At 33.1% G+C, this 25613-nt stretch overlaps 1 protein-coding gene and 1 long non-coding RNA gene across 2 annotated transcripts in view; one reads left to right on the forward strand and one right to left on the reverse strand.

Annotated features, from left to right (window-relative positions):
- LOC117170347 (neuronal acetylcholine receptor subunit alpha-7-like) overlaps nucleotides 1–25613 on the forward strand; it is a 1604403-nt gene that overhangs the window by 704481 nt on the left and 874309 nt on the right. The gene's annotated exons all lie outside the window — the stretch shown is intronic.
- Nucleotides 1–25613, reverse strand: part of LOC117170349 — a 371702-nt gene that overhangs the window by 17385 nt on the left and 328704 nt on the right. The window lies entirely within an intron of this gene.

A 25613-nucleotide genomic window follows, 5' to 3' on the forward strand; every position in this document is an offset into this window, starting at 1 on the left:
TCCCACCCGAAATATTCTTCTGGGTCCGCCCCTGTACTCAAGAGTAAAAAAGGTTACTTATTTTCAGTCTCCTCGATTAGTGTAAACTCTTTAAAGAAAAGTTTTCAGAAATACAGATATCTCTGTCAAAATTCAGGCAGCTAAAGCCTCAAAAATGCATTTTGGCTGGTAAAAGCGGTACGCACAACGTGTGCGGATGTAAAATCCAATCAAAATAAGAAATTGAAAATACACGGCCTAATAAAAGCACTAAAAATGAAAGGAGTCGACCTTACTGATACATATCACGATTTTATCCAGAATTCGGTCTGTGAAAATGCATCATCGGACTGCTTTTTTCTGTTTATGGAGGTTGTCCGAAAACTGAGTTCGTTATTGAAAAAGTGAAAACTCTTCTCGAAGAAAATGATGTCAAGGAAGTAAGATTGAGTTAGTGGGCCAGCACCGACAGGTAGTTTATCATACATTTATTGATAAATAGGTGTCTATTATTTATATTGTCCATACCACTTTTTTTTAAATTTCGTTTTTGGATTCCACATGCGAAATTCTGCAAGAAACTGAGACCAAGGACGAAGTTTGTACACGTTTAGCTGAAGAATACCGGTCCTTATAAAACACGATTTTCTTGCGGAGTTTCAAGCTTCATATTTCAGCCAAAAGAAGAATAAAATCCAAGAAGCGGCATTTGTCATAAGCATGGATTTTGCAGAAAATTGCACGCTTCATGTGCAAAATGCAATTCAGGGCCATCATTGGGCAAATCCTAAAGCCATTATCCATTCGTATGTAATATATTACTGCCAAAATGGAAAACAGAAGCACAACAGTTTCGTTATTATGTCTGAAAAATTGACTCACGATACGAGTTCAATTTTTTTATTCAATTCGAGAGTTATTGAGTACTAAAAAAAATTTGGGGATGAAAATGTTACGCAGTTGACTTTGAACTACTTGCATCATAGATAGTCCTTCAACGACAGTAATTTTTAGGGAAATCATTAGACAACACAGGCCGATAAATTTTAAAGCCAGAGACCAGACTAAACATTTCCGAAGTATTTTGATGCGCTGAATCCGAATCCGAGCTCAAAATTGCCCACCACAAAAGCTAATATGGAATTTAAAAGTACTAATCTTTCCCTTTCAAACCTAATAGGATTTATCAGGATATCTTTATTTTTCACCAAAATATTGTAATTTGAAAAAACAAACGAAGGACTGCGCGGAATGCTACTGCGCACTCTGTGTGCATTCTGATGTTCACATTCGCTGTATGTGCGCGCCGTTCTACGGCGCAGACAGTTTTCGATCCCTAGCTGGCTCACTGAGCTGGCGACGCTTTTATGACGTGTTATGCGTAGGTGATGAAATTCTTTTTTTGCTACAAACTTTTCCGTGTCTTTCCTTGATTGGCTGGCCAATCTAAAGTCTTGCCTCAATTGACTGGAAAATATTGAGTACTTCTTTGCTTAACTGGACAATCCTAAGTCTTGCCTTAACTGCCTGGGCAAACGTAAGTCTTGCCTTACTTGGCTGGCTGATTCAAAGTCTTGTCTTGACTGGCTGGACGATAAAAAGTCCTGCCTTTATTGGCTGGAAAATCCAAAGGCTTGCCATAATTGGCTGGGCAATCTTAAGTCTTGCCTTATTTGGCTGCAAAATATGAAGTACTTTCTTGCTTAGCTGGACAATCCCAAGTCCAGCCTTAAGTGGCTGGTAAATATTGAGTCTTGCCTTGGTAAGCTGGAAAGTCATAAATAAATTTACAATATTAAATGAATCATAATAGTAAAATTTGTTTTTTCTGCCCTAACTGTTTTCGATATTCTCTCTTCTAGAAGTTATAGCAAAAACTGAGCCAATCGAAAAGAAACCTCCGAAAACACCTCAGATAATATTTTCAAGGGACAGTGGCATACCATCTCGGCGTTAATGGGTTAATACGCTAAATTGAACAATTTTATTTCAAGGTTAGCCCAATTGTCGTGTGGAATTCAATTATTTCACGAAATGTAAACGACTAAATTCGCTGCTCCCAGGGTTAGATGGGTTAGCCTGCTTATGATTTGGTAGGGGTGATTTCTGGGTTTAGGTGGATTGGCAGGTGCGGGTTAACCCACATGTGGCATGGAACTTCATTATTCCAAGAAAAATATGCGACTAAACGTATTGTTCCCAGAGTCAGATGGATTAGCATGCTTGTGGCTTGTTAGGGGTGGTTTATACCCCTAGGAAACGGCTTCCGTAGAAATGAAAAGACACGGGTCACATATTTATTATTGTTCTATCAATGTGCAAAGCTTGGTTCCAAACGACTGTACGCTTTTTTGTTGGTATTTTATGCGGGATCCTTTGTTCTTTTTTAAAGCCCTAAATTGTGGACGCCATATTGGATCTTCTAGGGGTTATAACAAAAAACTGACACCGGCAATAGAAAGGTCGCCCTCGAAAACCCTTGAGATAATATTTTGAAGAAAAAATATCGTACCGTCAGAAATAGAGAATGCGTTGTATAAATCTGAACACCACAGCCTTCAGATTTATTCCGTTAAAAACCTCAAAAACAGCTAAAAAACGCGTTTTTGCACTTTTAGGTTAGGATATCTTGAAAATCTGACGCACATGAGCAATTTTGAGCTCGGATTCGGATTCAGCGCATCAAAATCCTTCGGAAATGTTAGGTATGCTTTCTGGCCTTTCTGGCCTGTGAAATCAAAAGAGGATTATCCAAGTGACAAATCTTGGGAAAACCCCGATCTTTCCCCACGGAAAAGCCCATAAACCAGAATTGGCATTTGGAACTTCAGGAAATTCTACAAGAACTCCGGACTTTCTCCACGGAAAAGCCCGTTAATCAAGAAACGAACTCAATTCGTAAAGCTAATATCTGATTGAAGTAGGGTATTATACGAAGTAGACCAATTCAAATTCGATTCTAAAAAATAAAACTTGAAAGGGTATGCAACATACCACGGTAACAATCCGACGAGGCCCGCAAATAGGCGGAAGAGACAACGGTCTAGCAACGCAACGCAGAAGCAACAACGAGAAAGCAGGGATCAACGCAGCACTGCAACGGGGTATCCAACGCCCAGGAATTATCAATCCACGCCAGGCAACAAAGACACGACGGAAAGACGTAACAACGAGGATTCTACGGTTTCCAAAGAAAAACAAACAGTAAGTGAAAAAGATTAGTTCGTAAGAAGTGATAGAAAATTTGTAAAGTTTAATTGTTTTTGAAAATTAAATTTGTAACAGTTTAATTTTATAAATTTTTATTCAAACTATTGTAACCTATTCGGCTTGCGACAGTACACCCGCTTATGGTGCCCCCTGGCCTCTGTGTTCCTTAAAAAATAAAACAAAGTTACTTTGAGTTTGTTTGTACGTGGGATATAGCCCTGCGAGACAATCTCATTGCTTAAACGGGAAACTTATGTAACGCAAATAAAAACATTACGCTGAGTTAGGAAAAAAGTATCACACTGGCTTTCTCTAACTACAGAAAAAATAATTGAAGATACGCAACTGACGAGATAGACTCTGACGCATACTCAATAGACGAATCTAGTTTCTTTTTTCGAAAATCAACAATGTCTGAAGATACACCTTAAATATCCACATCTGCCTCCAGCGTGGGAACCGATGACCTCTTACGCACAATAATAGCTGAAATAGATGGGCTAAAAATAAACGTGTGCATACTATCAAAGGGAAAGGATAAACGGCTCTCCGAAATACAATCTATAGCTGAGGAATACGGGGTGATGGGAAAAGTAGTCACATATAAGGACGACGATGATATTCTTACATCAGACAGAGAAAAGTCAGACAGTGAAGAAGATAAAGTTACGCAAACACAACTCACAATGCCTCTCAATGCAAATAATAAAGCAGGAATTACAGTTACGACACTCCATAAAAATAATAAGCAGGAAAATGAACCAAACCCATTACTGGAACAAAATATACGCGCAAAGGACATAATTAGAACAATTAAGATCCTGAACGGACAGGACCATATGGGCCTAGAAGATTTCATTAAATCCATTAAAAAGGCTAAAAAACAGTGTTCTCAACCTAGTTCACTATTAGATTTTATAATTGTGGAAAACTTAAATACGCGGTACAGTCAGAACATTCTTGTTCCAGAGAAAGAAAAATAGCAATAAGCATTGAAGAAAAAGAAAGTATAAAAAGATACATATTAAATGTAAGAAGAGAAATCGGACGAAAAATTAACCCTAGACGGATCGTATACATTTTTTTGCCCTCACCGGATCCTGTGGGTGATAAATGTCCCCCATTTGGATTCCTTGTGCACAATCTTTTCCTTTCATCTGAATCAGATGTTAATATATGCTATTCTATTCGTTTTTTAATGTTGAAGAGATTGGTGTGTATAACATCTCGTTTAAATAAATTTAAGATGTTGAAAAAAATGTTTGAACAAATCATAATCGCGAAAAATCGTGTTTTTGACATTTTTTTTGAAAAAATCATGTAATTTTTTTCTAATTAAATAATTTTAAAATTTTAAAGGACATTTTGAAGGGCACAAATTTCAGTTTAAGGTGGTGTTGGTTATAATTAGGTTTCCTACAAAAAGTATATTTGTTTGAACATTCGAAGTTAGAAAATTGAAAAAAATGAGAAATATCAGAAGTGCGAGAAGAATGCTTATTATTATAAATAATTTGAATGTATAATTGGTCAATCTTTTTGTTTTCAGGTGAATAATACTCGTAAGATGGTTTCATTTAAATAAAGATTAAAAAATTAAGAAAAAGTTTTGTTCAATGAAAAAGCGGTTAGTAAGTTTGAAAGATAGGAAAAATTCGACGGAATTAAACAAATCAGCCTTTTCTACAAAACTTTTTTTTTATTTTTAAATTCATTCTCGAAATAAACTTGAATTAAAAACAATAAATTAAACTGAATATTGCATTAAATAAGCTTTATCAACTTCGACGCAAAGGTTGCACAAGACCGCCCCCTTTTCGTCACACACAGGTCGGTTGCAACTTCTCTCTTTCCTGCGACACTACAGTAACAACATCCGCACGTTTTAGTTCGTACATTCTCGACATCTTCGATGAGAAAAACAATTATTTATTAATTATTTATCATTAAAATTTATACATGAAAAAATGAAATTGACTTAACGTGATGAAACTCGAACGTAACGGATCCTCTGGGAGACACATGTGCCCCAAGCGTTCAGCATTTGCTTTTTACTTGACAGGCAGCAAACAACCGGCAACGTCAACCAATTCACCGCACTCTGAATAGTCGAACTGAATTATGATTAGGTTTTGCATCAATGAATCAGAGATATTTGCTCAGGAGAATTAATTGAATTTCCCGTGGGGCACATTTGTCCCTCGCAGGATCCGTGTAGGGTTAAATTACAAAATCCCATTAACCTGCAAGGGGCTCAAAACATGGCAATAGAATCCGCGATATGGTTTAAAGAAGCTCAGCCGACAGAGCAACGGATAACCTCACGACCTCCAATGAAATTTAGTATACGTCGACCCAGACCACCACAAATTTCACGGTCTCAAGCAAACTCAACACCAAGAGTTCCTAACCTGAATATAGCATGGGCGGACCGAACCAAAATGAAGTGCCACTAACGCGGCATATTCTAACGAAAGGGAGAAAATATTCTTCAAATGAGAATATTATTGGGGAGAATGAATGCGCAAAGGAAAATGCGCCTTGCTCAGTTTAATAATTCCTTTTAATGTTTCGTGCTACGTGACTTCAGACCAGTTCCTGGTTATTGTAATTTTGGGCATTTAGCGTTTCACTATTTACATATATTTATTATGTATTTATTTCGCGCAGTCACGCCGAGATCTAACCTCTATAGTCGAAGATGAACTATATCTTATTATCATATAGACAAGAATAATTTAAAAAGAATATATATTCTTAAGGTAAGAGGGCCTTCATCTTCTTTAGCGAAATAGCTTGGCCCATTTGAGTTTATAAACAAAGTCGATTTGAAACAAAATAGTCTCGGAGATAGTTTGAGAGATTTGGGTCCTTTTCAAGATCCTTTTCGTGGTCGTTTTAAGAGTGGTGCGACGGTAATATAATGTTCCTTTTGTATTCGTCACGTACCGAGCGGGCAGAGTTATTTGCAGTAGTTGGTCGTGGCTAATCCGCTTTCCCTTTTTAAATTTCTCTTCAAATTATTAGCACTTTTTTTTAATTGATGAATTTTCTCATTATACTTATTTATAATTATAACTTATATACTGATATACAATTTTCTAGTTGAATTCAAAAATGTTGTCTTTTTTTGCGTATCTAATTCCATTTACGAGAAACGTTCTATTAATTGCAATTTTAAGCATTAAAAAAAAGTTAGATATCTGAAGTCATCGAAACTCGTGGATTCCGAATTATTATGTTTTAGGCTGTTAACTATGAAATTAAAAAAATCTATTTCTAACTTTTAATCCTAAAGCTTAACAAAGGACTCTTGAGTGTCGGCTGCTCTATTGAGATAACCTCTCTGCTTGTTATTTATGATCGTATTCTTATTTCAATATCGAAAAGGATATTTTAAAGCCTTCAAACCATTTAAATGAGCTTCCTGGACCTTTAAAAATATCTACCTGAGTGCCTGCGGAGAATTTCTCTGAGCATCTTTGACATAAAGAATTTTTAGTATATACTCAAAGATTCTTTTCGGTAGGGTACAGCCAATTTTTCATACGACCGCCCCAAATAAAGACAATTCAAGAACAAGAAGACAACATGATAGACAGCAACTCAATGACGGAAGAGGAAAAAATGGAACAGATAGAGTACGAGGACTCAGCCGAGTCCACACATTTCCGTCTTCTTCTGTTACTTCTATTCTGAAAATTTTAGAGGTATTTTTATCGATATAGTTGCCGTTTTTACATAGAGGCATTTTTATGTCATCTAGGATCAGGGATTTTGATGTCATAGCGTATCTTTGATAGTTTTTAAAGAAGGGTAGACCAATTATTCCGGCTTCTGTTAGGGGAAAATCGTCGTTTACTAAATGAAACAGATGTTTTTTCTTTGCATATAGTATGCAGGCTGCTTCTGACGACTGGTTTCGATCATGTCCCATTGTCGATCATGTCCCATGTAGTTGACTCAGGGGCATCAATTAAAATTATAAAAAAGAGCAAATTACCTGACAAATTCAAAAAAATAAAATTTCTTTAAAATTTCGCAATGGGACGTGATCGACACCAGTCGTCAGAAGCAGCCTGCATACTATATGCAAAGAAAAAACATCTGTTTCATTTAGTAAACGACGATTTTCCCCTAACAGAAGCCGGAATAATTGGTCTACCCTTCTTTAAAAACTATCAAAGATACGCTATGACATCAAAATCCCTGATCCTAGATGACATAAAAATGCCTCTATGTAAAAACGGCAACTATATCGATAAAAATACCTCTAAAATTTTCAGAATAGAAGTAACAGAAGAAGACGGAAATGTGTGGATAGAAGAAAATGAACTAATCCCCGATGGAATGTATGCCATAAAAAATCGCAAAATACGTGTTCCAATAAATATCTATTCCACAAACTCCATCCTGATACCAGAAACCACAAAAATGGAAAAAATTTTAAACATACAGTCTCGAGACGAGACTCAAAAAAGGGAGAAAGCGAGGAACAAATGATAACAGACAAGACAATATTAACCAGGATCATCGAACTTGAAAAAAATGCAATTATCACATATTGAACCAAGTACAAGAAGTGAAATACGCATGATCATGCATACATAACAGAAGTGTTCACTTTATCCGGTGAACCCTTACCACGTACCAAATTAACACACCACGAAATCACACTAAATTCAGGCAAAGTAGTCAATTTAAGATCGAATAAGCTCCCTGGATTCCATCAAATTCCTATGTCAGAAGAGTAGAAAAATACATATCATTTTCTACTCCTCGAGGACATTACAAATACAACATAATGCCCTTTGGCATCAAAAATGCCCCGGCTACATTCCAAACAATGGTGAACAACGCATTTAGGGGACTTATAGGAAAGGAATGCTTCGTCTATATTGATGACTTTGTAATATTCGGAGAAACCTTGGAACATAACAGAAACTTAGTCGCCATCTTAGAAAGAATAAAAAACTTCAATTAAAATTAGAACCTTCTAAGTGTGAATATCTCAGATCCGAGCTTGAATATTTAGGACACTTAATTACAGCAGAAGGAGTGAAACCTAACCCAGCTAAAGTAGAAGCGGTCCAAAATTTTAAAGAACCTAAAAATGTCAAACAGATTCAATCATTTCGGGGTCTTGCCGGTTACTATGGAAAATTTATAAAAAACTTTTCATCCATAGCGAAACGTTTTACGAAATTAATACAGAAGGATACTATCTTTGATTGAAAGCCAACATGTACAGAGAGTTTTAATACATTAAAAAAGGCACTATGCGAATTACCAGTGTTAAGATTTCCAGATTTCAAAGATACATTTACCCTGACAACTGACGCTTCTAACCACGGACTAGGTGCTGTATTATCACAAAAAGGACACCCTTGTTTATTTATATCAAGAACATTAAATAAAGCTGAAGAAAAATATAGCACCAGCGAAAAAGAATTACTATCCATAGTATCGGCAATTAAAAGACTAAGACAATATCTGCTTGGAAAACCTTTTAGGATCCAAACCGACTACAAAGCTATTTTAGGGCTCCACAATGTCAAAGACCCCAGTTCACGATTATTGAGATGGAAGTTAAGACTCGGAGAATACAAATATGAAGTGCAGTACGTCATTCGTTCCTATTCGAGAAAAAGACTTATTACAAGAAGCCTACGAGAACGCCCTCATAGATGAATTAGAAGCACAGCTACCTGAAATCGAAGTAATTTAAATCCTAGGTAAACCCATCCCTAGGCAGTTCAAAGCACCAGAACCTATAACAGCAAAATCTAATCACCGAAATTAAAACACTAAACCCACAAGAAAAAGTTGAGATATTCAGCGAAGAGAAACCAGATACAGCCATAAGTCCCGACGCGGAAGACAATTTGCAAGAAACACCTGAAAACCCTTAAGTCGACTGGTACAACGAGTTCATGAAATGGCGATTAGATGCCGTTACCAACGAGCGAGTAAAAATTAAATCAAATGCTGTAGGAAAATTATGGAAGCAAATTACAAAAGAAAGCATGCCAAAATATGAAGAAGAGAACTGCTTAAAACATTTAGCCTGGGTTAAAGATGAAATTAGAGACAGAAAACTGACTTTAGTGCGACTACAAGTTGGAGATACATTATTCACTACCATACAAAAATAACTAATCCAAGAACTAGTACAATTTTTATCAAACTATTATTCAGACACGGGATTCCATTTGTGTTTTTCGAATACTCGAGAGCGTACTAAATCTGAAACGGAAGAAATCATTAAAGAAGCTCACTCGTCTCACCTAGGAGAAAAGAATACCTTAGAACGAGCAAAGAAAATTAGGATATGGTTAGGAATGGACGCACAAATTAAAAATTGCGTTAAAAAATGTCCCATTCGCCAAATACAAAAGACCACCAGAATAACTAACCAAGCATCTAGCATACTACCCGACATCACAACAAACTCGAATGATAAAATCACCCGAGACATTTTTGGACCTTTACCAGAAACTCGGAAAGGCAATAAATACATATTAAGCATCCAAGACAGATTAACAAGGTACACTGTCCTGCTGCCTTTACATAACGAAACATCAAATTCATTCATTGATGCACTGTTAGAACACTATATCTATATCTTTGGTGCAGCTTAAACCATTTCATCTGATAAAGAACAAAACATCAATAGCCAAAAATTATAACGAATGGGAAGCTAACTTAAAATTGATCAGTTTCGGAATACATACTATGAAAAATACAACTCTAGGAACAACACCATTTGAGGTCACTTTGGGCAGAGAACCCAATATCCCATCTACAATAGCCCATATGAACCAACCTCACATACCAAGATTTAATAAAGAAATGGAAACTATAACACGACTGTAATATCATGAAAATTTGAGAGAGAATTGAATTGGAACAAGAAAAAACTAAAAATCGATTAGACAAAGGAATAGTAAGAACACACCCTATTTACAAATCAGGCGAAAAGTGAAAATTAAAAATAATACCAAAACCAATAAACTAGATCCTAGTTGTAAAGGTCCGTACGAAGTTACGTGTTGGAAGAGCTAAAGGGAAATGTCTATGTAGAAGAAATTAAAAAGATATTTCTTTACCACGAAGAATGGAGACTAATTATAGGAATAACTTTAACCACAACAGAGCGAAGGTTAGAAGCAATAGATTACACCTTAATTTGAGCTAAGCCAGCTTGTGGAACTTCATGCGCACCCAAAGAAGAATTAAGGTTAGTCAAAGGAAGATATAACTGATTGATTTCTAAAATCACAATCCTGCATAAATTACTCGGGAAACAAAGGCATAAAAGAGGATTAGTTAACTTTGTCGGCGATATCTCTAAAACATTATTTCGAACATTATCAGAATCTGACTTGACCCAAATAAATTCCGAATTCGAAAAATTATACACCGATAATAAAGCTATAGCATCAGTGTTATCAAATCATACAAAGATTCTTAAATTAATATTAGATTATTCACATCAATCATCTATTCATCAACCGAGTATTTATCAAATAATAAGAAATTGGAAAGGAACTAGGACTAGCACAAAAATTAGGACAAACGGTAAACAATAACACTAAAGATAATTTTGTTAATACCAAATTTATATTGATTACACTCCTAATAGACGAAATGAATGAAGTCATCGATACTGCTATCGATGCTATCAATGATGGCAAGCACGGGATAGCGCATCTACAAATCTTAACACCTGCAATTTTAAAATATACGCTACAAGAATTTGAAGAACACCACACAACACATTATCACTTTGACAAAACAGAAGAAAATTACCAGTATATCCTCGACACTACCTCACTCTCTGTAGCAATTATTCAAGGACTTTTTACATATATTCTAGACATACCCGTTTTAGAAAAGGAAGAAGGATCCTTACAAAAAATTACCCCCGTTCCTGAAAAAAGGGTAACCTCTATTTGTATATTATACCAGACCACGAATTAGTAAATTAATATTTTTATTCAGAGAATCACACGTCCCTACAGACAGACAAACGATTGAATATTGTAAAGCCATAACGAATTACCAGATTTGTAAACGAAACCAACCCAATCTTAAAATCATGGATAGTAGAATCTGCGAAGCAAGCCTTTTTAAAAGGTATGCTGATTTTAACTGTAATCAATCTCCGTACTTACTTCATCAGGAAACCTTTATACCTATATCCAATGGATATATAATAATCCCTCTTGTTAAAACGAAATTAGATATAAGTTGCGAAAACAATTTAACGACTGTAGAAATAATTAATCCTAATAAAATAGAAGGTAGTAATTGTAAATTATACAATAATTATGATAAGATGGATTTGCCTAAACGTCCAGAGGAAAAACAAACCAATTGTATCAATATAATCTACGACAATCATTACGATGAACAAGAATTAAAGAAATTAGAACAAAAATTAATTCAACTCCCTAAGCAGATAGACAACGAAGAACTCAAACAAGCCCGCTTAAGCTTAGACGACATCGAGAATACACTAAAAACTATAGCTAATCACCGGCGTATGAAAAAATGGGGAAAAACCGGTTTAGACTTGCTTAAGTACGTAGGATACTTCTCTTTACTATTAATATCATTATGGACATTAAATAAATTTGGTATCTTCCAGCTAATCAGGGCATTATTACCAAAAAAGCTCTGTTTATTCTGTGTCAAAACAAAGAATCAGATCACTCCACGAATTGTAACCTATACTTTGACTTTGACCTACTTGCGTCATAGATGTCGGTAGTTCCACATGTATTTGCTAGCCTAGAAGTAGGACAAAACTTATGTTCTCCAGTTATTTCTAATCTTGCTTTACAATTGTAATCTTGTACATTTAATCCAAAGAGTTAATAAAGCAATACTGGATTACCTAAAAGCAATTCAGGTACTTTTTAAAAATACAAAAATAAGTTTTTGCGCAAAACAAAAATGTCAAAAAAACTTTTCACTTTTTCGATGGGGCTGCATCGCAATATAAAAATAAATTCAATTTCATTATTCTCATAAAACATCAAGATAATTTTGGGATTAGTGCTCAGTGCAATTGTTTTGGGACCTCTGACGGTAAGTGGGCTTGTGACGATATTGGAGGAACTGTCAAGAGACAAGCCTATCGAGCTCAATTTCAATTTCAAAGTTCAATTTTTGTACTCAAAATGAACATGATCCGCATGAAAAATCTGTGAAAATACGTTTCGAAAAAGCAAAATCAATCAAAAATACACGACAGTATCATTGCTATGAACCTGTAGATTATAAAAAGATTGTATGTAAACTTTTGCCAAATGACACCGTTTCTGTTGAAAATGTAACCTCACTGGTAAAAGGAAACATTAAATTTGATTGTGCATATATTTAAGGGTGAATTTATTATTTGCCATAAATGTCTTGGCTTCTCACTCCTAAAAAAATTCAAATATCGTGTGTAGAACAGGGTCAAATCGGAATTTGTTTATTAAAAAAAGAAATAAACTAACAACAATAACAAATAGCACATTTTTTAGAATTTAATTGTTAATGAATTTATTTTTCACCATTCTCTGAAATTTGCATCAATTTTTCATAAATAGTTTACGAAATAATAACGTTGTTAATCAAACGCGCTCCTATTCTAATGAATAGATTATTTTCCAATACTTTGTTTTAATTTTCCTTCCAGCATCAAAAATCGTAGGCTCTCTTGAAAAATGTCTACTTAATATCTTTCCAAAATATTTGAAAAAATATAATGCGTCAATTCTTGTTAATAATAATGATAATAATAATACTTTTTGTATTCTTCATGATGCTGTGAAACTGCAAAATGCTTACGACGATTCAGTAGATTAGAATTGATACCCTTCGAAACATTATGTTCAAGAAATGTTTTTCATAGACTTTTTCATGTAATAAACCCACACGTAATTTTTGCCTACTCAATCTGCCAAATGTAAACAATTCAAAGAAACAATATTTTTGCAAAAAATAATGTGCACATACGTTTTTAAACAAAACCAAGTCCCACCGTACAGGTTAAGGAACACTTTTAAACATGAAAGTTTTCCCACAAGTTATTTATTGTGACAAATATTTAAGAATTTAATATCAAATAAACACAAAAACAATCAGCAATTCAAATTTTGTCTTAAAATTAAAGAAAATATAGTTACCATTTGTTACCGGAAATTTCTACCGTTACCAATAATTGAAAGATTGAACATTCTCACGCTTTTGCATTTCTTAAATTAATCTTAAATTTCATTAAATTAATTAGAATATAATTTTGACAACAAAATTGTTGTCTGTTGTATATTTTTCTTACGTAACTAAAGGCTCTACCATAGTTTGTAAACTACGCTCCGCTTCCATGCTTTGTGGCATTTTCAAACCTCGGCATAATAACAGGTGTGACGGCTTGCGTATTGCCGTCGATTAAACTCGTTGTTTTATAATTTCAGTCGATAAAGAAGAAACTTTCTTTATCGTAGGATACGAGTTAATTTAAATTCGTATAAAAAATTAATAATTGTTTTATGAAATTGTTTATTAAAGTTATTTAGAATGTTAGTATAAACTCGTCAACATTCTCTCTCTCTTCTTCTTTAATTTTAAGATAAGATAATTTTCTTAATATACCTAATAAGATAAAATAGTATACATGAGAATGTAGCCTTATTAAAAGTCACGTACGCCGGGCCTACGTGGTCAGCTTGATACGTTACGACATTCGTTAGCGGGCTCCTATTGGTCAGGCTCAACGTCAAGGGGTTGCACTTGACTCCCCTACTATAATGCTACCCTTGCACGTAATCCAAGAATGCAAGGTTATAAATACTGTTATATACTGTTATATTGACTGTTGTGTGTATGTCCCAAGGATTAATATGTAAAGTTCAGTGAATAAAGTTATTCATTTTAAATGACATATTTAACTTGTGAGATTCTTCATTTCATCGCCTGTGATTAATATAAAGATTCGAAGAACCGCGGTGGTTGATTTTCAAATCAACAGTCAGCAGCGAACCTTAAGACGCAACGGAACTTTTTAATCATGGGACGCCACCCTTAGGGTGGCGTCCCATGATTGCAGAATTGTGTTTTGCGTAATGCGTAAAGAGAAAAATAGATCTTTTTGTCTCTTTCACTCTCATCAATTTCTGCTATATGGCGACCTTTTCTGCCCTCATGGGACTGCACCTTAAGAGTGAAAAAGACTGATCCTTCTGATCGTTCTCTATCTTTTTCACTCTTACAGACTTTCTGCAGGCAGGCTGCCTGCGATTTTCAGCAAGTGAGATATGAAAAGGCCTTTACGTCTACATGCGAGAGAGTAAAGGTGCAGTCGCATGAGGGGCAGAAAACGTCGGCGTGCAACAGAAATTGATGAGAGTGAAAGAGACAGAAGGATCTATTTATCTCTTCCACTCTTATAAGATTCTGCTTTAGGCCGACGTTTTCTTACCTCATGGGACTGCACCTTACTCTCTCGCATTTAGACGTATGAAACATCGACACATAGTACTGGACCGCTGGCTACGGCCACACTAGTTACAGTCTTAAAGCTAAAATGTGAATGAGTTTTAGTGATTTCTATCTCGCCTAGGTGGCGTCTGTGTTGATGCTTGTGTGATAGAAGGGGAAGATCAGTTATATAGGATCATGGCGGACATGTAAATAACGAGTGAGTGATTATATTAATCACGTCTCCAAATGGTCATTTTCTGTTTGAAACAAATTTATATCATTTTTATTTTTAAATTGAAAAAGAGACCGATCTGTGCGGAGTGATACTCAAGTGCTGGACTTAATGTCTCTGCTTAAATATTTTTTTCATTTAGAATTATGGGAAGAATAATTTTCACAAGCAAACCATTTCATGCAATATCAAGAAATCTCAATGAATTTTTTATCATGCGCTATATCATGTTTTTTTTATATTGAATAAAATGGTTTGTTTACGTAAATTATTCTTCTTGTAAATCTAAATAAAAAAATATATTATAATTGGCATGGTATGGTTGGAGGAGCGGATCGAAGGGGTTGTCGGATTAGAGCTGTAGTTTGTTCTATCTCCGATAGATGGCGCCACTCCGTTACTTTACTAAGTTCATATTCTTTAACATGGGCAGAGATGAAGTGGGAGATAGCGGAGATAATGGAACAAGAGAATGTGAAAAACATGCGCTGATAACTGCGCCCTCTCGGCGGATTAACTAAGAGTTACTTTGAAGGCGCAAGTTGCGCGTCGGTAAATGACGAAAGTTAGCAATTTCTGAAATGATTTACCAATTAAGTTTCTGCTCAATTAGTTACCACAAAGATATCTTTGTTGCCGATCTGAAACTTTCGAAATTCTTCGGTGGTCTTTTATTTATATCTCGATCCCCATTAGAAAGAAATTATAGAAATTGGCGATTTTGATATTTCGCGTTATTCTTAATTTCATGCACGAGTCGATTTTGAGGTTATGTTTTTCAGGCGTATATCATATGAATATTATTACTACTATATATATTATTGATGCTAATTTTATAATTATAAAATATTATATTAATATTAATAACTATTTGACTATTTTTAAATATAAATAGTTTAACTTTCAACTAAAACAATTCGTTTTATGCAAAAAAAAAGATTTTGAATAAAATACATAAATTTAAAAAAATTGTTGAAATTGTTTTCAACAAAATAGCTCAATTCTTAAACAAAAATTTAAATTTTCATCCAAAAGGCTGAATTGTATAATAAAAAAAACGAAGTTTTTAATAAAATATATGAACTTTGCACAAAGGAAATTTATTTTTCACCAAGTCTAATTTTCTATACAAAAATTAATGTGTAATCACAGACAATTTTTCGACAAAAAAGAATTATTTTCTTGTAGTTAAAAGAAATTAATTTTTATACAAAAAAAAAAAAAATTGTCAACGAAATAGTTAAATTTTCATAAAACAAATTTTTTCAACTAAATTGATACATCAACCAACAATAAATTACATTTTTAACAAAGCAATTCCAATTTCAACCTAAATAGTTGAAAATAATTAAAATTCTTTGGAATTGCTTTAATATATTGAAATTAATTGAAATTGTTTGGAATGTTTTAAAACATCCTAAAATATTAAAAATAACTTGAAATCTCTTGAAATTTTGCAATGCTCTTGAAAATTCCTTGCTATTTTAAGAATACACTAAAATATTTAAAATCTTTTAAAATCTCATATTAAATTATTAAATTTAATGGAAAATTCCTTGGAATCTATTTAAATACCCTAAGATATATCAAATCCTTTGAAATCTCATATTAAATTACTGTAATCAATTGAGAATTCCTTGGAACCTTCTTAAATACTCTCAAGTATTTCGAAACCATCAAAATATGTTGAAACACCTTGACATGTTTTCAAGATTTATAAGGTACTGTGAAGCTTTTTAAACAACCCTGCTATAATTGTTCAAATTCTTTGAAATTCCTTTAAATTATAAAAATGAATTGAAAATTCATCCACATCTTTTTAAACATCCTCAAATATTTAAAATCCTTTTAAACCTTTTGAAATCTCTTGAAAATTCCTTGAAAATAAAAAAAAACCCTAAAATATTTCAAATCTTTTACAATTTTATACTACATTATTGAAATCAATTGAAAATTCCTTGGAATCTGCTCAAATATCCTAAAATATAATAAATCTTTCAAATTCTCATATTAAAATACCGTAATCAGTTGAAGATTCCTTGCAACATTTTTAAATGCTCTCAAATGTTGCAATACCTTCAAAATATTTTGGCCTACCTTGACCTCTTTTTTAAGATTTTTAAAGTACTTTAAAATTTTTTTAAATTCCTTAAAATTTTAAAAATAAAATGAAAATTCCTTGACATCTTTTAAAACATCCTCAATTATTGACAATCTGTTGAAATCTTTAAAAAACTTTTAAAGCTTTTAAAAATTCCTTGAAATTTAAAAAATACCATGAAATATTTCAAATCCTTTAAAATCTCATATTAAATTACTGTAATCAAATGAAAATTCCTCGGAACCTTTTAAAATACTCTCAAGTATTTCAAGCCTTCAAAATCTTTTGAAACAGTTTGACACCCATTTAGGATTTCTACCATACTTTGAAATTGTTTTAAATAACTCTGCTAAAATTTTTAAAATTATTTGAAACTCCTTTGAATTATAAGAATAAATTTAAAATTCTTTGACTTGATGGAATTCAAGTCTTCAAAATTTGAATTGTAAACTTAGAAGTTTATTAACAAAAAATTATTAATCATAAATAAATTGAAAGTGTTGAAAATTCAAAAGTATGTTTAAAAGAATATATATATGTATGTATGTATGTATGTATGTATGTATGTATGTATATATATAATTTTATAATTATATGAAAAAATCGTTTTAAAAACAGTTAAACTTTAACTCGAGTAATTTCTATTAACACTTTAATTTAATAATTTTAACTAATCTACAAACATTTAAATTTTTAACATTTTGAAATTTTTCTGTTTTCTTAATTTCATTCTGAAATAATTTCATTTAGAGGTTGCTCAATTGAAAAACGTACGTTTAAATTTTGAACGCTTTCAAGTCATTCATGATTATTAATCTTTTAAATTTTTAAAATTTTTCTGCTCTATCATCAGAGATTGTACCTTACCGATAGTAGATCAACCCTCCAAACCATGAAGGCAGAAAATCTACACAATATCGATCAAGTTAAGAATCTTCAATAACGGAACATGCTTAACGTCTTAATAAGACTAGATGGAAAATAATATTTTTTAAATTAAAATTATTTCTTGAAAAAAAGATCCTACTCCACCTTCACTCCATTGGGGAGCGAATCACAAAACTTATTAGGACGTTAAGTCTTATTAAGACGTTAAGCATTTTCTGTTATTGAAGATTCTTAACTTGAGCGATATTGTGTAGATTTTCTGCCTTCATGGTTTAGAGGGTTGATCTACTGTCGGTAAGGTACAATCTCTGATAATATAGCAGAAAAATTTAAATTTTTTAAAATAATTACATGTACCATTAACACCTAGCTAAAAATTAGCGTTATGTTCTTGAATTAAGAGTTCTTATTCTGATCTCTCTAATAGCTTAATTGGAAAAGCACCTGACCGGAAATCAGAATTTTTGTGGTTTCCGAAGCTTTGAAGGTTTATTGATCCCATTTTCAAAACTCTAATCTACAAAAATTTCAATATTTAACGTTTTGGAACATTTTTCTTTTTTTAAATTTCAATCTGAAGCTTTACAAAATTTCAAAAGATTTTTAAGGATTTTAAATATTCGAGGATGTTTTAAAATATATAAAGAAATCTTTAATTTTTTATAATTTAAAGGAATTTCAAAGAAATAAAAAAATTTTAGAAGGGTTATTTAAAAAAATTCAAAAGTACTTTAGAAATCTTTAAAAAAATTTCTAGGTATTTCAAAAGATTTTAAAGGATTTGACGAATTTTAGAGAATTTAAAAAGATTCCAAGTAATTTTCAATTGATTATGGTAAGTTAATATGAGATTTAAAAGGATTTGATATATTTCATGGTATTTTTAAAATTTCAATATATTTTCAAGAGCTTTGCGAAATTTCAAGAGATTTCGAAAGATTTCAAAAGATTTTAAATATTTAAGGATGCTTTAAAAGATGTCAAGGAATTTTCAACTCATTTTGATTATTTTAAGAAATTTTAGAGAATTAAAAAAATTTTAGCATGGTTATTTAAAAAAATTCAAAAGTACTTTGAAAAACTTTTAAAAAAAGTTTAAGGTGTGTCAAAATATTTTGAAGGAATTGCAATATTTGACAGTATTTAAAAATGTTCCAAGGAATTTTTGATTGTTTTCGTTAATTTAATATGAGATATGTTTTAAAATATGCATACAATTTAATATATTCATGCATATTAACTGTTATTAATAGGGGTAATAGGCCCATTTCGCCCCAAGATATTAATGATTTAATAGGCAAAGTAAGATATGAAAAAAATAAGATACATATGTTCTGTTTAAGTAAACCGTCTGTAATTGAGTCTTTTAATAAATATTACGAGTTTACCGCAACATCAATTTTGTAAATGGCAATTTTCAATTAAGTAATTTTTTTCATGATAAAATGTTTTCCAACTGTTTCTAAACATTATTGATTCAAAAGAAAATTTTAATTGAAAATGGGTTTTCTAATATTATAGGAAATTACTCTGTTCTTAAAATTTTTCTACCGTAGTATACAATTTGGAAACTTTTTCAAGCTTTGAAAGAGGTAAAAAAATAAAATACATAATGGGCAAAAAACTTAGAATATCTTAATCTTTTAATTAATTGTGTTTTGATTTTGAAAACGCGAAAGAAAATCTCGAGGGGTTATTCAGTCTCGTATTTAACGTATTAAATCAGTTTTTAGTTGTGATGATGATTTTAGCGACTGTCGGATATGACGTAGTTGTAAATCGACCCTTACATTCTCTTGTGTTTTCTGTAACAGTTTCGTGGTAACTCTAAAAGAGGCCGGTCACATATACTCTGTGAGATTTTGAACCGGGGGGGGGGAGCTCTCTTTTTATTGTAAAGTTAAAGACGTAGGTCTAAAATAAACACACACAATGAAAAAGATATATATACATATGTGTATACATATATGTATATATGTATATGTATGTATATGTATATAGAATTAAAAATTTGTCATAAGGACAACCGCAGGATTTCGCCGGGAGCGGGTGCTAATCTGGAAAATTGCACCCGCTTCCAGCGAAATGGCGGTAAAATTTCAGCCACAACCACGTCTCACGACCGTGAGATAGGTGGTTACAGTCTGTAAAGGAATAAATACGACGATCCAGCAAAAGCCTCGTGCACCCTAAGAACACGGAGCAACCCAAGGACAACCGCCTTCTGCATTTTTCCCGCAAGTATTCTAGCATATTGTTGACACGCAGGGATGCGTTTTAGGCCATTAGCAACTGAATGCTTGGCACCTCCAGGAGCGCCGATGATAAGGACGATCAATTTAACAGAATATTCCGAGTACAATCGTTGCAACTCCCTTATAACGTCTCGATACCTCTCTTCTTTTCAGACTCCTTGGTTATGATGTTTTTGTCAGCTGGTGCCGAAAATTCGATAACGAACATGGTTCGCTTCTCGAAGTCAAGAAGAACCATGTCAGGCCTCGAGTGAGCAACAGAAACAATTGTCGACAATATAAAATTCCAGTATATGCGGCACTTCCCATTCTTGACAATTGACTCAATTTCCCTAGGAGCATTTAGAGGAGCGATATTAAGGTTAATGCCGTAGGAGTGACAGAGATGGTAATAAAGCACTCTTAGTGCCGCACTGTGCCTCTGAATGTAGGTCGTTCCCGCGTGAGTTGGACAACTAGATAGTATGTAAGCTAAATTATCGGGGTGTGTATGACACGCCCTGCAGCTATAATCGGGAATGTCTTGACGCAAAGTGTGGCGACGATATATTAAGGTAGAAATGACAAAATGGCATTTTGCTCACCCCTAATTCTGAAGTCAAGTCCGAGTGCTTCAGCAGCCTCTTCCGCTGCTTTGTACAGAAACGCTCCTTTGCCCACTTCTTCGTGATTCCTGACAATTATAAGAAGGGGGTCTATTCCATTTGCAACTATATGTGCTGTACCCAGTATAATCCTGTTGTGAAGAAATTCAAGACTCAATATTCCGCGACCCCCTTGACGGCGTGAGATGTACAGTCGCGGAACGGAAGACTTAAGATGCATGCTTTTGTTCGTGTGCATAAACTTTCTTGTCCCGATATCAAGAGATCTGAGCTCGTTCTTCGTCCATGGAACTACTCCAAATGAATAGAGTAGTACTGGGACGGCAAGCATCTTCGTTGCAGATACTTTGTTCCTCGCCGACAGTTCGGAAGACCAAATCAGTCGGATGAGACGTTTGCACCTGCTTCGGAGAGTATCCTTTATAGATGTAACATCCTGAATGCGGCTCTGTGGCACGCCCAGGTATGTATAAGTCTCTCCAGCGCAAAGGTGTCGTATGGCGCTTCTATCAACGAGCTCAGAATCTTCAGGGATGCCATTAAGTTTTCCTCGCTTCAAATAAACCTTGGCGCATTTGTTTAACCCAAATTCCATTCCAATTTACTTAGTATATCGTTCGACAATCCCCAGAGCTAGATGCAGTTGCTCTCTGTTTTTAGCATAGATCTTAAGATCCAGTACACTACGAATACTAGGAAGGTAGCCGGCAGAACGCAGCAGCTGGTGAACAAGGTGTGGGGGAAACCAGAAGAGCAGGAGTATCGAATTTGAGTAGGAGACTTTCCTTTATGGACTCGAGGATAAAGGCAGTGGTGATATATGGAGTGGAGATATGGGGCTGGTCAAGAAGAGAACATATCGAAAAAGCACAAAGTAGATATGTAAAAGAAAGTTTGGGTCTGGCAAGAAATATCCCGGATTACATATGGAAGAAGATAGATGGCCGAGGAAATGCCTAAAAGAAGAGATTAGAAACGTCAAGAACAACAACCCAACCAACTGCGGGAAAATGTTGAAGGGGGCATTAAGGATTGTCGATGACGGTGAGATCATAAATTCTTCCTGGGAAGACGATACAAGGGAAGAAATTGAGGAAAAACTACTACTGATAAATAAGACGGCGGAAGATCAGGATATACAAAAAGACGGGACTAGATTAGAGTGCAAGCTACTGCAATTACTATAAAGAAATTAAAGAAAATTTAGGGGCAGAAGACTATTGGCTACGAGAATAATAAATGCAGGGCCTGCTAAAAAGAGCCAGAAGCAATCCAACATGTCATAAGCTGTGTAAGAGTGATGGAAAGGCTAGGGGAGACAGATAGGAGGTGGTGGTGCGAATGGACAAGAAAAGAAAACCATCAAAGATGGAGAGAGAGAGACTAATACAGGGACTGAAGGACGAACCAAACACGGAATTATGTTTAGGACTAAGCAGAATTGAAGCGGCATTGAAAAACGGCTAGACAATGGAGATTATTAACCATCAGTACAATTTATCAGGAGCCACGTACATTTGTTTACGTTCTTCAGATAATAAGTTAAAAGTGCAACGTGATTGTTACATAGTTTGAATGTAGCTTATTTACCAAAGTTATGTTACTTATAGTATACCAAATGTTTGAAGATGACGTAGATTTTAAGGCTTTTGGAGGTGTAAAACTGATATTTAGCACCAAGAAAATAAATTTATTCTATTCTATTCTATTCTATCACTAGCTAAAACATGGTCTATCTTTAACGCGTATCAAATAAATAAATAAAAGTACAGAGCACATTTTGTTGTGACTGAACTGGTGATGATTTAAAGTCAACTGAAGAGACAAAACCTTGCGTCGATTCATATATGATAATATAACCGTACATACATACATACATACATAAATTTCTAAATAATCCTGATTTGATTTACTTCTATCTATCAGCGAGATTGATCATTGTCGGAAGACTTCGTGTCTCCAAGATGAGAGTTTTGGCCGCCAGAGTGGCCACCCCCTCCTCGCGGCACGCCGCTGGATTCTCCGCTCGTCGCAGCGCCGCTCACTGTTCGAGCAGCCTTCCGCACGAGAGCATTTATTTAGACCTTTTATACTTTGAGTTCCTTTTTGAGTTTAACAGTGGAGTAGCTTATCTGATTATTATTTAATTTATTAGTGTAAGAGCAGAGTGCCAATCATAAACTTCGTTTCTTGTAATAGCGGGTAGTATATTTGACTGATGACAAAAATATCTTCTTTTTTATTAATATTATTAGAATTGCTGTTAATGTGGATCATCTATGAGATAAGTCTTTTTTATAGCTGGATTCACGATCGATAATCTTTACATTATCCCAATCAAAAGAATGATTAAAATTATATTGGTGTTCATATGCAACCAAGTCGGCTTTATTCCAATTCTTATGTTCATTTATTCGAGTTCTTAGAAATCTTTTTGTCTCACCCACATATGATGCAGGGCATTGCTTACAAGAAAATTTATAAACTAAATTCGTTTCATCTCATTTTTTAGAAATATCCTTACCTAATTTTATTACTGAACTTAAACTTTTATTAATTATAGGAATCGTAGCAATATTATAACTATTTAATACTTCAGATAATTTTGTAAAGTTATTGGAAAATGGAAGACAAATCTTAAGTTGATCTAAATGTGAACGAATCTGACTATTGTTTACAACTTTGTTGACAGAGTGGTATTTAATTTTATTCATGCGGACTTTTATGTTTTTACTGATGAAAAAAATTGAATAACCATTGTTGATCAATAACTGTTGAACTGTTAGATAGGATGATTTGAACAAAAATTAATTAGTCTACCAGATGAAATTGGCTTTTGGAACCATTTAGTAATAATATGATTGTCATTTCTAATCTATGTCATATCTAAGAAATTAATACACTTATTTTGTTCTAATTCATAAGTGAATTTTAAACTTTTGTTGTAAGAATTAAAAGTTTTTAAGACTAAATCAATATATTTTTCTTCAACGCATAGTATCATGTCGTCGACGTATCTGTAGTATAAAAGAGGAATACAATAATAAATATTTTTCATATTTCTTAAACATGTTGTGTCATTTTTAATAATAATATTTATAAACAAATTGATGGTACGCCCATGGGCTCCCAAATTTCACCGTTATTTCCGAACATTGTAATGGATGATTTGGAAACAAAATGTTTAAGAAATTTGAAAAATATTTATGATTGTATTCCTCTTTTATACTATAGATACGTCGACGACATGATACTATGCATTAAAGAAAAACATATTGATTTAGTCTTAAAAACTTTTAATTCTTATAACAAAAGTTTAAAATTCACTTATGAATTGTAACAAAATAAGTGTATTAATTTCTTAGGTATGACACTCATTAGAAATAACAATCATATTATTACTGATTGGTTCCAAAAGCCAATTTCATCTGGTAGACTAATTAATTTTTGTTCAAATCATCGTATCGAACAGAAAAAAAAATATTGTGTACAATCTTGTTGACAGAGCAATATTATTATCGGAATAGAATTTTCACCATAACAATTTAAAAATAGTTAAACAGTTATTGATCAACAATGATTATCCAATTTTTTTCATCAATAAAAACATAAAAATCCGCATGAATAAAATTAAATACCAATCTCTCAACAAAGTTGTAAACAATAATCAGATTCGTCCACATTTAGATCAACTTAAGATTTGTTTTCTATTTTCCAATAACTTTACAAATTTATCTAAAGTATTAAATAGTTAAAATATTGCTTTGATTTCTATAATTAATAAAAGTTTAAGTTCTGTAATAAAATTAGGTAAGGATATTTCTGAAAAATGGGATGAAACGAATTTAGTTTATAAATTTTCTTGTAAACAATGCCCTGCATCATATGTGGGTGAGACAAAAAGATCTCTAAGAAGTCGAATAAATAAACATAAGAATAGGAATAAAGCCGAGTTGGTTGTATATCAACAGCAATATAATTTTAATCATTCTTTTGATTGGGATGATGTAAAAATTATTAATTGTGAATCCAACTATAAAAAAAGACTTATCTCAGAGATGATCCACATTAACAGCTGTTCTAATAATATTAATAAAAAAGAAGATATTTTTGCCCTCAGTTAAATATACTACCCGTTATTACAGAAATTAAGTTTATGATCAATTTCGCTGATAGATAGAAGTAAATCAAATCAGGATTATTTAGAAATTTATGTATGTATGTATGTACGGTTATATTATTGTATATAAATCGACGCCAGATTTTGTCTCTTCAGTTGACTTTACATCGTCACCAGTTTAGTCACATCAAAATGTGCTCTGTACTTTTATTTATTTATTTTAGACGTGTTAAACATAAACCATGTTTTAACTAGTGATTATTAATGGTAATTTTTTTTTAATGTGCTGTGTAATCTTATATTATTCATCTGTATACGTAAGTGATAGTAATTTGGTGTTATTTTTTAATAAATTAGCCTGATGAGGTTAGCGAACCCATGTCAACGAAACGTCGCAACTAAAATTGTGAGTTTTTGACTCATTTGCCTTGTCCAATCGAAACTCCTTCTCCAATAAATTAATTTAATTCAATACGTAACATTAAACTCTACACAATTCAAACTTTTCCTTGGGAAATTTTTTCACATTTTATCATTAATATTATTTACTATGTTTCCAAAAATAAATTTAAAAAATCGCACTTTACTCTTTATTCTAATTCAAATCTAAGATGTGTTCCGCTTTGTCAGGATTATTTTACAAGCTTATAATTAATATTTTCTCTTTAGAATTCTTAGAAAATGATTGGAAAACTGTTTTGAAATGTTAAATGAGTAACATTGTTTTCATTGCAATCATTTTATACAG

Source organism: Belonocnema kinseyi, chromosome 3 (genome assembly GCF_010883055.1).
Source record: "Belonocnema kinseyi isolate 2016_QV_RU_SX_M_011 chromosome 3, B_treatae_v1, whole genome shotgun sequence".
Lineage (NCBI taxonomy): Eukaryota > Metazoa > Arthropoda > Insecta > Hymenoptera > Cynipidae > Belonocnema > Belonocnema kinseyi.